The following is a 14,260-nucleotide window of genomic DNA, read 5'->3' as shown; positions in this document are numbered from 1 at the left end:
CCCCCAACCTCCCCATCGCTTTGGTTATCAGACAGTGTTCAAGAGGTTAGCCAAATAGCAGACGCTAAAAATAGTCCCGGTGGCCGGCATTACACGGCATCAGGATGTCTGAGGTAACAGATTTTGACTGTCTCGTCCAGGTTGTGTGTGTCTGTGTGTGTGTGTAAGTGTGTGTGTGGTGAGGAGCAGCAGGGAGCTCCAGCCATGCTGACACGGATGCTCATGGTGATTATGGATATATGAAATTGGGCCAGTAGCGAGGGGGGAAGAGGTGGGAGGGGGAGGTCAGGAGTACAGGAGAGAGATGGGAGAGAGATAGATGGAAGGGGGAGAGAGAAAGAGTGAGAGAGGGGGGAAGAGGTGGGAAGGGGAGGTCCGGAGTACAGGAGAGAGATAGATGGAAGTTGGAGAGAGAAAGAGTGAGAGAGGGGGGAAGGAGGGAGGGGTGAGAGGGTAGGCTGAGGTCAGCAGTGTAGGAGAAAGAGAGCGATAGATGGAGAGAGGCAGGGAAGGGTGAGGAGGCAGCGAGGCAGTAGTAACCCAGTGATGACCCTGCCCTCTCTGTGACCTCTCCTCTCCTGGATGGCTGAGCCTGGGAGGGGCGAGGCTAGTCACCGTTGTCTGAACCCGGCCTACATTGTGTGTGTGTGGCGAGGTGCACGCCCGAGTGGTGCGTTTACATTCGGAGTTGAAAGTGTATGTAAGTGCGCCAGTGTGTGTGTGGTGAGGTACAAGCCTGAGTGGTGCGTTTACATTCGGAGTTGAAAGTGTATGTGAGTGCGCCAGTGTGTGTGTGTGTGTGTGCATCAAATCAAATGTTATTTGCCACATGCTTCGTAAACAACAGGTGTGGACCAACAGTGAAATGCTTACCCAGGTGCATGCTAGAGCACCAGTGTGTGTGTACAGTGTGTGCGGTCGGCCCAGTGTTTCTGTGTGTTTACATGATGTATGTGTGCGCGTCCATCTGAGTGCGTTCTCTTTCCGGACCCAGGTTTTGGGGGCGGTGGTAGCCTAGCCGACCCCCCCCCCCCATCCATCTGGAGACACAACTGACAACCATCGGCCGACTAATCCCTTAATCAGGTGCCCAGAGCCTGGCAAGAGCAGAGCGGTCGTGGGGGGGGGGGGGGGGGGGGTAGAGAGCACTGCGAGGCCGGGGTCAACCAAGGGACAGGCAGTCTCACGCACGCTCCCGCCTGGGGTTCACCACCCCTGCCATCAGGGGTTGAGCGCACTGCTGAGCCACACACACACACACACGCACACACACACGAAGCGAGAGAGCTGGGATAAGTACACTTGCGTCACAGCTGAGATTCATTGAGCGGTCAGACGGTCACACACACAAACATTTTGCCCCCACACACACGCTCAGAAAGTAAATAAACACACTCTCACAGTGAAAACACATCAAAGTAAGGGGTCTAAGTGGCCTTTTTTTGTGTCAAATTGCATGGCCTTCACTTACCTATCTAGCACAATAAAAACACACACACTACACACGCCACTGTATGTCCAGGGCTATGAGGGCTTTGTTCTGGTGCCATAAAAAGATGAATCCTGTTCCTAAGTGTGTATGTGTGTGTGTGTGTGTGTGTGTGTGTGTGTGTCGTCCCCTCTAGTGTAGGAGCAGTGGAACACAACACCAGTTCACCTCTAACAGCAAGTAGAGGGGTTGTGACCAGATAACTCCCACTACCTCTGTACTGTCGTGTAGAATCTCTCACTTGCACAGCTCTGACTGATCATATACAGTGTTGTATGGTACCATACACTGTAATGCTCTCAATGTACACAGGCAGGCTATGTAAAGTCTAATGCAGGGCTCTCCAACCCTGTTCCTGGAGAGATACCCTCCTGTATGTTAACTCCAACCCTGTTCCTGGAGAGATACCCTCCTGTAGATTAACTCCAACCCTGTTCCTGGAGAGATACCCTCCTGTAGGTTAATTCCAACCCTGTTCCTGGAGAGCTACCCTCCTGTAGGTTAATTCCAACCCTGTTCCTGGAGATACCCTCCTGTAGGTTTTCCCTCCAACCCCAGTTGTAACTAACCTGATTCTGTTTATCAACCAGATATTTATTAGAAGCAGGTGCGCTAGATTAGGGTTGGAGTGAAAACCTACAGGAAGGTATCTCTCCAGGAACAGATTTGGAAAACCCTGGTCTAATGTATAGATATCACGTTTACTTGACTTTGTCATATACCTTAACGCTCAATGTATGACAGGTAGGCTATACATAGTCCAATGTATATTATGTTGACATTGTATGGATTGTGTTTAGGCTACATGCTAATATATTCTGTATCTTTAGAGACAGCCATACGCTATCCAGTATACTGTAATCGTCTCTCTATATCAAAGTTATATTAACACTGTACATATCACATTTTATCGGACAAATACATGTCTGCTTTTACTTGACAATGCATTATTCATTTTTGAGACAGAGTGAAAATGACTGCGCTGCTCTGTTTCGCTGTTCACCTTTGACCTTCAGTGTCTGCTCCAATCAGAACGTACAGCCAGCCGGACTGTGTGCGTGTACCTAGGTGAGGAGAGGACTAGCAGTAAAGCCCTACAGCGAACAGCCAGACAGCCACACCATTACCGATTCAACACATGTAAAGCTACCGTATCATACCGCGAGGTATACCTTTGATGCATCGATAGAGGGGGAATACAGAGATGAGCTGGGAGAGACACATGGATGCCGTCAGGGAGGAAGAGAGGAAAGGATCAAAATAAAGGAGGAGAGTACCAGGGAGAGGAACGCCCTGAGGGTGAGAGAGAAGGAAGAAAGATGAGTGAGCGAGAGAAGGAGACGGATAAGAGGAGGAGTCATAAGATGACATCCTCCCTCCTCATCCCCTCGCTCTCCCTCTCTGGTTGACCTGCTCAGAAAGGGGTGAAGAGTTCAGCTGCTTCAAAGGGATGCAGTGGTGGAAGACAACATGTCAGCTGGGGAGGGAAACAGCAGCAGCAGCCTAGCCTGCAGCAGACAGAGACTGATCTTAGACCAGTTACCTCTTATTCAGCCAGAAGCGGGAGGGGTGATACTGCTGCTACATCTGTTCTCAGATCGGCTGGTACTGTAGCGTTCAATAATTCAGTACAATGATGATGCAACACGTGCACTGAGACTAACGGAGAGTGGTGTGTTTGTTACAGAGTGAGAGGGGGGGCGGAGGGGGGGGGGGGGGGGGGGGGGGGGGGGGGGGGGTCAAAGACCCAATAGTCCCCTAAGGGGGTGAGTGCCTAAAGATATCAGTGCCACTGTAAGACTAGATCTACCAGGGAGGGAGGAAATGAAGGAGAAAGGGAGGGAGGAGGGCACAGAGAGGGCACGGCCAGGGCACTGAGGCAGAGTGGAACAGGCTTAGCATCAGGATACATCAGTGCAGTGGTGATGAAATGAAACGGCAGGGTCATGTCCTCCCACCCACCACTTGGGCTACATTAACATGTATTCCTGCACTTCATAAATCCAATCAATTATTGTTATGCAGTACGTGTGGACAATTGATTGTCAGTGTACGGTTTAAACTATACTGAACAAAAATATAAAACGGAACATGCAACAATTTCAACTAGTTTTACTGAGTTACAGTTCATTGAAGGAAATCAGTCCACTGAAATAAATTAATTAGGTCCTAATCGATGGATTTCACATGACTGGGCAGGGGCACAGCCATGGGTCGGCCTGGAAGCGTATAGGCCCACCCACTTGGGAGCCAGGCTCATTGACTGGGGAGCCAGGCAAAGCCAAACAGAATTAGTTTTTCCCCACAAAAGGATTTTATTACAGACAGAAATACTTTTAAGTTGCACCAGCTGTCCTGGTGGCTGGTCGCACCTGTGTAATGATCATAATGATTAATCAGCATCTTGATATGCCACCTGTCAGGTGGATGGATGATCTTGGCAAAGGAGAAACACTCACTAACAGGGATGTAAACCAATGTGTAATAAGCTTTTTCTGCGTATGGAACATTTCTGGAATGTATTATTTTAGCGCATGAAACCAACATTATACATGTTGGGTTTATATTTTTGTTCAGTATATACAGTATATATATACAGTGGGCTCCAGAATTACTGGCACCCCTGACTGGCAATGCACAAACAATACTTAAAAAAATATAAACAATATAATTAGAGAGATAAACTCAAAATACCAACATGTGAAAAATACCGTACTTTATTAATGTTTCAATGGAACCCACCAAAATCATACAATTATTTAATACAAAATACATTTCACCAAAATCAAGCTTTCATAATTATTGGCACTCCTCATTTAGTACTTAGTGCCACCACCTTTTCCTGGAATGTTTGTCAAGGTTAAGGAACACATTTGGAGGGATTTTGGACCATTCCTCTATGCAGACCTTTCAAGATCCTTCACAGTCTTGGGTTTGCCCTTATCAACTGCCCTCTTCAACTCAGCCCATAGGTTTTCGATTGGATTGAGGTCCGGCAACTGGGATGGCCATGGCAGAACATTGATTTTGTTGTCACAGAACCATTTCTGTGTGGATCTTGAGGTATGTTTTGGGTCATTGTCTTGTTGGAAAGTCCACCTACGGCCAAGTCCCAGCCTTCTGGCAGAGGCAACCAGATTGTCAGCCAAAATTGCCTGGTACTTGGTGGAATTCATTATGCCATCAGTCTTAACCAGTGCCCCTGGACCTCTGGAATTAAAACAGCCCCAAAACATCACTGACCCACCACCATATTTCACCGTGAGTATGAGGTGCCTCTCCTTGTATGCATCTCTGTTTCGACGCCAAACATGCCGATGCTGTATCTGACCAAAACATTCAATTTTGGTCTCAACATATCAGAACACCTTCTTCCAATCATAATTTAAATGACGTTTAACAAACTCCAAGTGCTTGCGTCTGTCTTGGGGTCATTAAGGGCTTTCTTCTGGCAACCCTTCCAAAGAGCCTGTGGTTGTGGAGGTGGCGTCTGATGGTGTTTTTTAAAATCTGGTGACCCCAAGACGCCACCAAGGCCTGCAATTCTTTCACAGTGATTCTGGGGGTTTTGTTGCTTCTCTCACAATCCTCCTCCATATCCTTGGGGGCAAAAAGCATTTGCGTCTTCTACCCGTGAGGTTTTCAACTGTTCCATATCTTTTGAATTGTTTAATAATTGCCGCCAGTGCTCAGTGGTATATTCAATCGTTTGTGGATCTTCTTGTAGCCATTACCAGATTTATGAAGGTCTACGACCATCTGTCCAGTTCTTTTCTTTTCTTCATGGTGTTGGATGACAAAGGGATATTGCATGCGTGTTACCTCATTATACCCTAGTGAAACAGGAAGTGATGTAATGGCTCAATATAGTTCCTTCTAGAAGAAAAAGAAATGCACACCTATTAAGACGAGGTGCTGGCTAGCGGAGTAGAATACTTGAAAATCAATATAGTTCCTTAACACTTAGATACACTTAAATAAGTGGAATTTAATTCCTGGTTTAATTTTGGTAGATGTTATTTACAATAATATTTAAGGGTGCCATTAATTTTGAAACCTTGATTTGGAAGACATTGATTTTTAATTAAATCAATTAATTCATTTGTTGGATTCCATTGAAACATAAATAAAGTACAGTATTTTTCACATGTTGGTATTTAGAGTTTCTCTCTTCTAAAGGATTGTTTGTGCATTGCCAGTCAGGGTATATTGACGAAATACTTATCTCAATACTTTGTTATATACCCTTTGTTGGCAATGACAGAGGTCAAACGTTTTCTGTAAGTCTTCACAAGGTTTTCACACACTGTTGCTGGTATTTTGGCCCATTCCTCCATGCAGATCTCCTCTAGAGCAGTGATGTTTTGGGGCTGACGCTGGGCAACACGGACTTTCAACTCCCTCCAAAGATTTTCTATGGGGTTGAGATCTGGAGACTGGCTAGGCCACTCCAGGGCCTTGAAATGCTTCTTACGAAGCCACTCATTCGTTGCCCGGGCGGTGTGTTTGGGATCATCGTCACGCTGAAAGACCCAGCCACGTTTCATCTTCAATGCCCTTGCTGATGGAAGGAGGTTTTCACTCAAAATCTCATGATACATGGCCCCATTCATTCTTTCCTTTACACGGATCAGGCCTGGTCCCTTTTGCAGAAAAACAGCCCCAAAGCATGATGTTTCACCCCCATGCTTCACAGTAGGTATGGTGTTCTTTGGATGCAACTCAGCATTCTTTGTCCTCCAAACACAACAAGTTGAGTTTTACCAAAAAGTTATATTTTGGTTTCATCTGACCATATGACATTCTCCCAATCTTCTTCTGGATCATCCAAATGCTCTCTAGCAAACTTCAGACGGGCCTGGACATGTACTGTCTTAAGCAGGGGGACACATCTGGCACTGCAGGATTTGAGTCCCTGGCGGCGTAGTGTGTTACTGATGGTAGGTTTTGTTACTTTGGTCCCAGCTCTCTGCAGGTCATTCACTAGGTCCCCCCGTGTGTTTCTGGGATTTTTGCTCACCGTTCTTGTGATCATTTTGACCCCACGGGGTGAGATCTTGCGTGGAGCCCCAGATCGAGGGAGATTATAAGTGGTCTTGTATGTCTTCCATTTCCTAATAATTGCTCCCACAGTTGATTTCTTCAAACCAAGCTGCTTACCTATTGCAGATTCAGTCTTCCCAGCCTGGTGCAAGTCTACAATTTTGTTTCTGGTGTCCTTTGGTCTTGGCCATAGTGGAGTTTGGAGTGTGACTGTTTGAGGTTGTGGACAGGTGTCTTTTATACTGATAACAAGTTCAAACAGGTGCCATTAATACAGGTAATGAGTGGAGGACAGAGGAGCCTCTTAAAGAATAAGTTCCAGGTCTGTGAGAGCCAGAAATCTTGCTTGTTTGTAGGTGACCAAATACTTATTTTCCACCATAATATATATGAACTGAACAAAAATATAATCCTAAAATGTAAAATGTTGGTTTCATGCGCTGAAAAAAAAGATCCAGAAATGTATATATCCAGAAAAGAATATATATATATATATACATATACATACAGTCGTGGCCAAAGGTTTTGAGAATGACACAAATATTAATTTTCACAATGTCCGCTGCTTGTATGATGGCAATTTGCATATACTCCAGGATGTTATGAAGAGTGATCAGATGAATTGCAATTAATTGCAAAGTCCCTATTTGCCATGCAAATGAACTGAATCCCCCAAAAAACATTTCCACTGCATTTCAGCCCTGCCACAAAAGGACCAGCTGACATCATGTCAGCGATTCTCTCGTTAACACAGGTGTGAGTGTTGACGAGGAAAAGGCTGGAGATCACTCTGTCATGCAGAAGCTTCAAAAGGAGGGTGGTGCTTGGAATCTTTGTTCTTCCTCTGTCAAACATGGTTACCTGCAAGGAAACACGTGCCGTCATCATTGCTTTGCACAAAAAGGGCTTCACAGGCAAGGATATTACCAGTGAGATTGCACCTAAATCAACCATTTATTGGATCATCAAGAACTTCAAAGAGAGAGGTTTAATTGTTGTGAAGAAGGCTTCAGGGCGCCCAAGAAAGTCCAGCAAGCGCCAGGACCGTCTCCTAAAGTTGATTCAGCTGCGGGATTGGGGCACCACCAGTACAGAGCTTGCTCAGGAATGGCAGCAGGCAGGTGTGAGTGCATCTCCACGCACAGTGAGGCAAAGACTTTTGGAGGATGGCCTGGTGTCAAGAAGGGCAGCAAAGAATCCACTTCTCTCCAGGAAAAACATCAGGGACAGATTGATATTCTGCAAAAGGTACAGGGATTGGACTGCTGAGGACTGGGGTAAAGTCATTTTCTCTGATTAATCCCCTTCCCGACTGTTTGGGGCATCCGGAAAAAAGCTTGTCTGGAGAAGACAAGGTTGAGTGCTACCAACAGTCCTGTGTCATGCCAGCAGTAAAGCATCCTGAGACCAGTCATGTGTGGGGTTGCTTCTCAGCCAAGGGAGTGGGCTCACTCACAATTTTGCCTAAAAACACAGCCATCAATAAAGAATGGTACCAACACATCCTCAGAGGGCAACTTCTCCCAACCATCCCATTGATAATCCCATTGAGAACTACTTGTGGTCAATCATCAAGAGGCTGGTGGACAAACAAAAACCCACAAATTCTGACAAACTCCAAGCATTGATTATGCAAGAATGGGCTGCCATCAGTCAGGATGTGGCCCAGAAGTTAATTGACAGCATGCTAGGGCGGATTGCAGAGGTCTTGAAAAAGAAGGGTCAACACTGCAAATATTGACTCCTTGCATCAACTACATGTAATTGTCAATAAAAGCCTTAAACACTTAAGAAATGCTTGTAATTATACTTCAGTATTCCAAAGTAACATCTGACAAAAATATCTAAAGACACTGAGGCAGCAGACTTTGTGAAAATTAATATTTGTGTCACTCTCAAAACATTTGGCCACAACTGTACTTTGGTGCGAAAAGTGCAAATCAATCCCAGAACAACAGCAAAGGACCATGTGAGGATTCTGGAGGAAACAGGTACAAACTTATCTATATCCACAGTAAAACGAGTCTTATATCAACATAACCTGAAAGGCGCTCAGAAAGGAAGAAGCCACTGCTCCAAAACCACCATAAAAAAGCCAGACTACGGTTTGCAACTGCACATGGGGACAAATATCGTACTTTTTGTAGAAATATCCTCTGGTCTGATGAAACAAAAATAGAACTGCTTGGCCATAATGGCCATTGTTAGGTTTGGAGGAAAAAGGGGGAGCTTGCAGGCCAAAGAACACCATCCCAACCGTGAAGCACGGGGGTGGCAGCATCATGCTGTGGAGGTGCTTTAATGCAGGAGGGACTGGTGCACTTCACAAGATAGATTGCATCATGAGGAAAGAAAATGGTGTGGCTATATTGAAGCAACATCTCAAGACATCAGTCAGGAAGTTAAAGCTTGGCCGCAAATGGGTCTTCCAAATGGACAATGACCCCAAGCATACTTCCAAAGTTGTGGCAAAATGGCTTAAGGACAACAAAGTCAAGGTATTGGAATGGACATCACAAGGCCCTGACCTCAATCTTATAGAAAAAGTGTGTGCGAGCAAGGAGGCCTACAAACCTGACTCAGTTACACCAGTTTTGTCAGGAGGAATGGGTCAAAATTCACCCAACTTATTGTGGGAAGCTTGCGGAAGGCTACCTGAAATGTTTGACCCAAGTTGAACAACTTAAAGGCAATGCTACAAAATAGTAATTGAGTGTATGTAAACTTCTGACCCACTGGGAATGTGATGAAAGAAATTAAAGCTGAAATTAATCAATTCTCTCTACTATTATTCTGACATTTCACATTCTTAAAATAAAGTGGTCTAACTGACCTAAGACAGGGAATTTTTACTAGGATTAAAGGTCAGGAATTGTGAAAAACTGAGTTTAAATGTATTTGGCTAAGGTGTATGTAAAGCTCCGACTTCAACTGTGTGTGTGTGTGTGTATATATATATATATATATATATATATATATATATATATATATATATATATGTGTGTGTGTGTATGTATGTATATATTTATGTCTGTATATATTTATGTCTGTATATATTTATGTCTGTATATATATATATATATATATATATATATATATATATATATATATATATATATATATATATATATATATATATATATATATATATATATAAATACATATACACACACACACACACACACACACACACCTGTAATTTTTTATCATAGGTACACTTCAACTGTGAGAGACGGAATCTAAAACAAAAATCCCGAAAATCACATTGTATGATTTTTAAGTAATTAATTTGCATTTTATTGCATGCTATAAGTATTTGATCACCTACCAACCAGTAAGAATTCCAGCTCTCGCAGACCTGTTAGTTTTCTTTAAGAATCCCTCCTGTTCTCCACTCATTACCTGTATTAACTGCACCTGTTTGAACTCGTTACCTGTATAACAGACACCTGTCCACACACTCAATCAAACAGACTCCAACCTCTCCACAATGGCCAAGACCAGAGAGCTGTGTAAGGACATCAGGGTTAAATTGTTGACCTGCACAAGGCTGGGATGGGCTACAGGACAATAGGCAAGCAGCTTGGTGAGAAGGCAACAACTGTTGGCGCAATTATTAGAAAATGTAAGAACTTCAAGATGACGGTCAATCACCCTCGGTCTGGGGCTCCATGCAAGATCTCACCTCGTGGGGCATCAATGATCATGAGGAAGGTGAGGGATCAGCCCAGAACTACACGGCAGGACCTAGTCAATGACCTGAAGAGAGCTGGGACCACAGTCTCAAAGAAAACCATTAGTAACACACTACGCCGTCATGGATTAAAATCCTGCAGCGCACGCAAGGTCCCCCTGCTCAAGCCAGCGCATGTCCAGGCCCGTCTGACGTTTGCCAATGACCATCTGGATGATTCAGAGGAGGAATGGGAGACGGTCATGTGGTCTGATGAGACAAAAATAGAGCTTTTTGGTCTAAACTCCACTCGCCGTGTTTGGAGGAAGAAGAAGGATGAGTACAACCCCAAGAACACCATCCCAACCGTGAAGCATGGAGGTGGAAACATCATTCTTTGGGGATGCTTTTCTGCAAAGGGGACAGGACGATTGCACCATATTGAGGGGAGGATGGATGGGGCCATGTATCGCGAGATCTTGGCCAACAACCTTCTTCCCCAGTAAGAGCATTGAAGATAGGTCGTGACTGGGTCTTCCAGCATGACAAGGACCCGAAACACACAGCCAGGGCAACTAAGGAGTGGCTCCGTAAGAAGCATTTCAAGGTCCTGGAGTGGCCTAGCCAGTCTCCAGACCTGAACCCAATAGAAAATCTTTGGAGGGAGCTGTAATTCCGAATTGCCCAGCGAAAGCCCTGAAATCTGAAGGATCTGGAGAAGGTCTGTATGGAGGAGTGGGCCAAAATCCCTGCTGCAGTGTGTTCAAACCTGGTCAAGAACTACAGGAAACGTATGATCTCTGTAATTGCAAACAAAGGATTCTGTACCAAATATTAAGTTCTGCTTTTCAGATGTATCAAATACTTATTTCATGCAATAAAATGCAAATTAATTACTTAAAAACCATACAACGTGATTTTCTGGATTTTTGTTTTAGATTCCGTCTCTCACAGTTGAAGTGTACCTATGATTAAAAATTACAGACTTCTACATGCTTTGTAAGTAGGAAAACCTGCAAAATTGGCAGTGTATCAAATACTTGTTCTCCCCACTGTACGCACGTACCTACATACATACATACATACATACATACATACATACATACATACACACACAAAGCTATGGAATCATGTAGTAACCAAAAAAAAAGTGTTCAACAAATCCAAATACATTTTATATTTGAGATTCTTCAAAGTAGTCACCCTTCGCCTTGATGACAGCTTTGCACACTCTTAGCATTCCCTCAACCAACTAATCCTGGAATGCCTATCCCAGTGAAAATTACGCCCCTGCTTTTTCCTATGCTGGTCTGTATATGTGTGTGAGAGTGTATCCTCTAGTCCAAAATCTTTGACAAGACGTCATCAGGTTCTACTACAGCCCACATCATTTTAACCACACGACCCCAACTGGGACGCCATGTCAGGTACACTCGTCTTAACTAGCAAGGTAATGACCTTGGGCGCTGAGGGCAACAAAAGACAAAATGGAGTGGGGTATATTGGGACAGAAATAGGCTCACTGCTAGGAGAAGGGTGTGATTTCACACCCATGGTGGGGGGTAGGGGGAGATGAAACCAGGGACAGTGGGTGGCAGGGACATCATCACCCACACTTTGCCAGCCTGCCTGCCTGGGACAAAGGGTATCACTCAAGGCACTGTACCCCCCCCCATACCCCCCATCCTCCCAGTCCCCTGATGTCCTTCTGTACCCTCTATACCAGTACCCATCTGCTAACAGGCACTAGCAGGCGTTAGCCAGCAGCGCAGGGGACTGCTTAGCCCTACTGTAATTAGCCCCTAGACGCTAACCGTGCTAACAGCATGTTTTAAAACAGATGCGGGGGGTGGAGACAGGGCGCTACCGCCACCACCGTCATTTGATAAGGAGAGAGAGAGAAAGAGCGAAAAAGAGAGAAACAGAAGTGACCTAGTTAAAGCAGTGATGCAACACATTACAGTACACAATGGCCAGTTTTGATGCCAGTCCTCCTTGCTCTCCTGATGGTTGCCTTGGTCAACTGAAAAGGAGCTAGTCCGGTCTTTAATTACATCTAGCCTATTCCATATTAGTGGGTTTAAGGCGGAGCCTCTCTGGTAACAATCCGTTTAACCAGTCTATTGTAAGATCTCCTAGTTTTTTTTCAATCTGTGCTCAATCGCACCCATGTGACTTTCTTTTAGCCAACAGCGTGCCTCCCTGCGCCGGAGTTGACCTCGGCAAGGGGTCAGAGGTGACGGAGTAGACGCCCTTGGAACCTCGTAGCCGTGTGACGCAGATGACTCATACGGAGTTTACCTTCCCCCTGGCCTCCCCCTCACCCGCTCCTCTCTCTAACCTCAAGGCCGTCTGACTGAGGGGCCAGACTCACTGTCACAGCCATCACACCAGACAACCTTCTCTCCTACTCCCTCAGACGACCCTGCTGCTGTTGTCATGACAATGGACGACGGCACTACTCTCTCTACTAAGCTCCGGGAGGGGGTGAGCACAATGAAAGATATTTGAAGTATTAAAGCTAGAATCCTTCATTTTTCTTGGCGCATGCTGCTAAATTACAAAGGCTAACAGGCTAACTGGCCAATGTTAAACTACACTGACAGGCTAACGGCTTGGGCTCTGAATGCTAGCGGAGGCTAAAGGAGGACGTGGTGGTGTGGTGAGCATGTCGGCCCAGAGGTGGGGAATGATGGTGAGGAAACAGAGCAAAGGACAAGCAGCAGTAGTGGAGGAATCACCTCCTCTCTGTTCAATGTATAGTGTAATGCAGTGTATAGTGTAGCAGCGCTCCCAGGCAGTGACTATGACTCACTGTAGACACAGGGTGACCCAGAGAGAACAAGAGAACAGAACAATGGCAGCTGGTTTGTGAGGGTACAGGATGAGATGAGGGGCCATGAAGCTGAGAGATCACTGTACTGTTATCAACTGCTGTGTTACACTACACACCCCGCAGCAAACACACACACACACTACTGTTCCCTCGGAGCATGGAATTACATGAAATCAAGAGATCACACACACACACACACACAGGATAACACCCACCCACCACCAACATCTACAGCACACACAACCTACAAGCTACACACAGACACACACTTGAACCAATTTGACACTTGATTAGCGGAGAGACACACTGAGCTCTCACACTGTGGACAAACACATGCCCAACACACACGCGTGATCTGTGCCACACACTTGACCACACTTTCAGCTAAAATGAAATAAGCAGATAGTGTAGCCTATCTCTGTCTCATATAGTTGAGGGTGAGAGGGGCCTCTCGTATGACATAACCCGTACTGCAGCAGAAATAACAGAGAACATGCTAAAACTAGAAGACGGTTTAGGACAGGGTGTTCTTTCTTCCCTCCGTCATCTCTGTTTTCATAGAGAGGGGCGAGGGTGAGAGGGGGTCAGGTTTGAGGTTCACTGTAGCGCACCGTTGGAGATGGACCCAGCAGCCATCGATTGGTTTGTTTCGGACGGGGGACCGCAGGACGGGAAAAAGATATTGACTGAACATGAAAAATAATTGAACCTTCTGCCCATCTTCCACCCAAAAAAACTTGAGACGAGGAAGAGGCAGGAGGGAAAGAAAGAGAACAGAAACCGGGGGAGAGAGAAAAAGAAAGAAAAACAGAAGGAAGTGGAGAGGAATACGCAGGAGGGAGAGAAAGAGAAGAGAGGTGTTGAGAGAGGACTTTGACCTGGATATTACCATGGGAGGACACAAAGGCTTTGGTGCCAAAATAGAGAGCTTTGAGTCTCAGTGTAAGAGATAAACATTTCCCAGTAGAATGGTTTTCACCTGTACTGTGCCTCACGTTTGACAACTGTTCCATTTGACTTCTCTACATACAATGCTTTTACCCGTGTCATTACATGGCAGGGACCTGGGTCACCTTTGACCTCTCTACTGATTCATTCCTATTGGCTGATTTAAGGCACTAGCTGTACCATGTTAACCCAGTCACGAGCAGAATAGATTGAGGACTACCCTTTCACTGCAATCTCCAGATCAACATGGGTGAATTATATACTCAGATGT

General features: G+C 45.3%; 1 protein-coding gene across 3 annotated transcripts in view; it reads right to left on the bottom strand.

Moving 5' to 3' along the window:
- LOC110534527 (zinc finger protein 827) overlaps positions 1-14,260 on the bottom strand; it is a 105,633-nt gene that overhangs the window by 39,513 nt on the left and 51,860 nt on the right. The gene's annotated exons all lie outside the window — the stretch shown is intronic.

Source organism: Oncorhynchus mykiss, chromosome 10, assembly GCF_013265735.2.
Source record: "Oncorhynchus mykiss isolate Arlee chromosome 10, USDA_OmykA_1.1, whole genome shotgun sequence".
NCBI lineage: Eukaryota > Metazoa > Chordata > Actinopteri > Salmoniformes > Salmonidae > Oncorhynchus > Oncorhynchus mykiss.
This window is presented reverse-complemented; position numbering and strand designations above follow the sequence as displayed.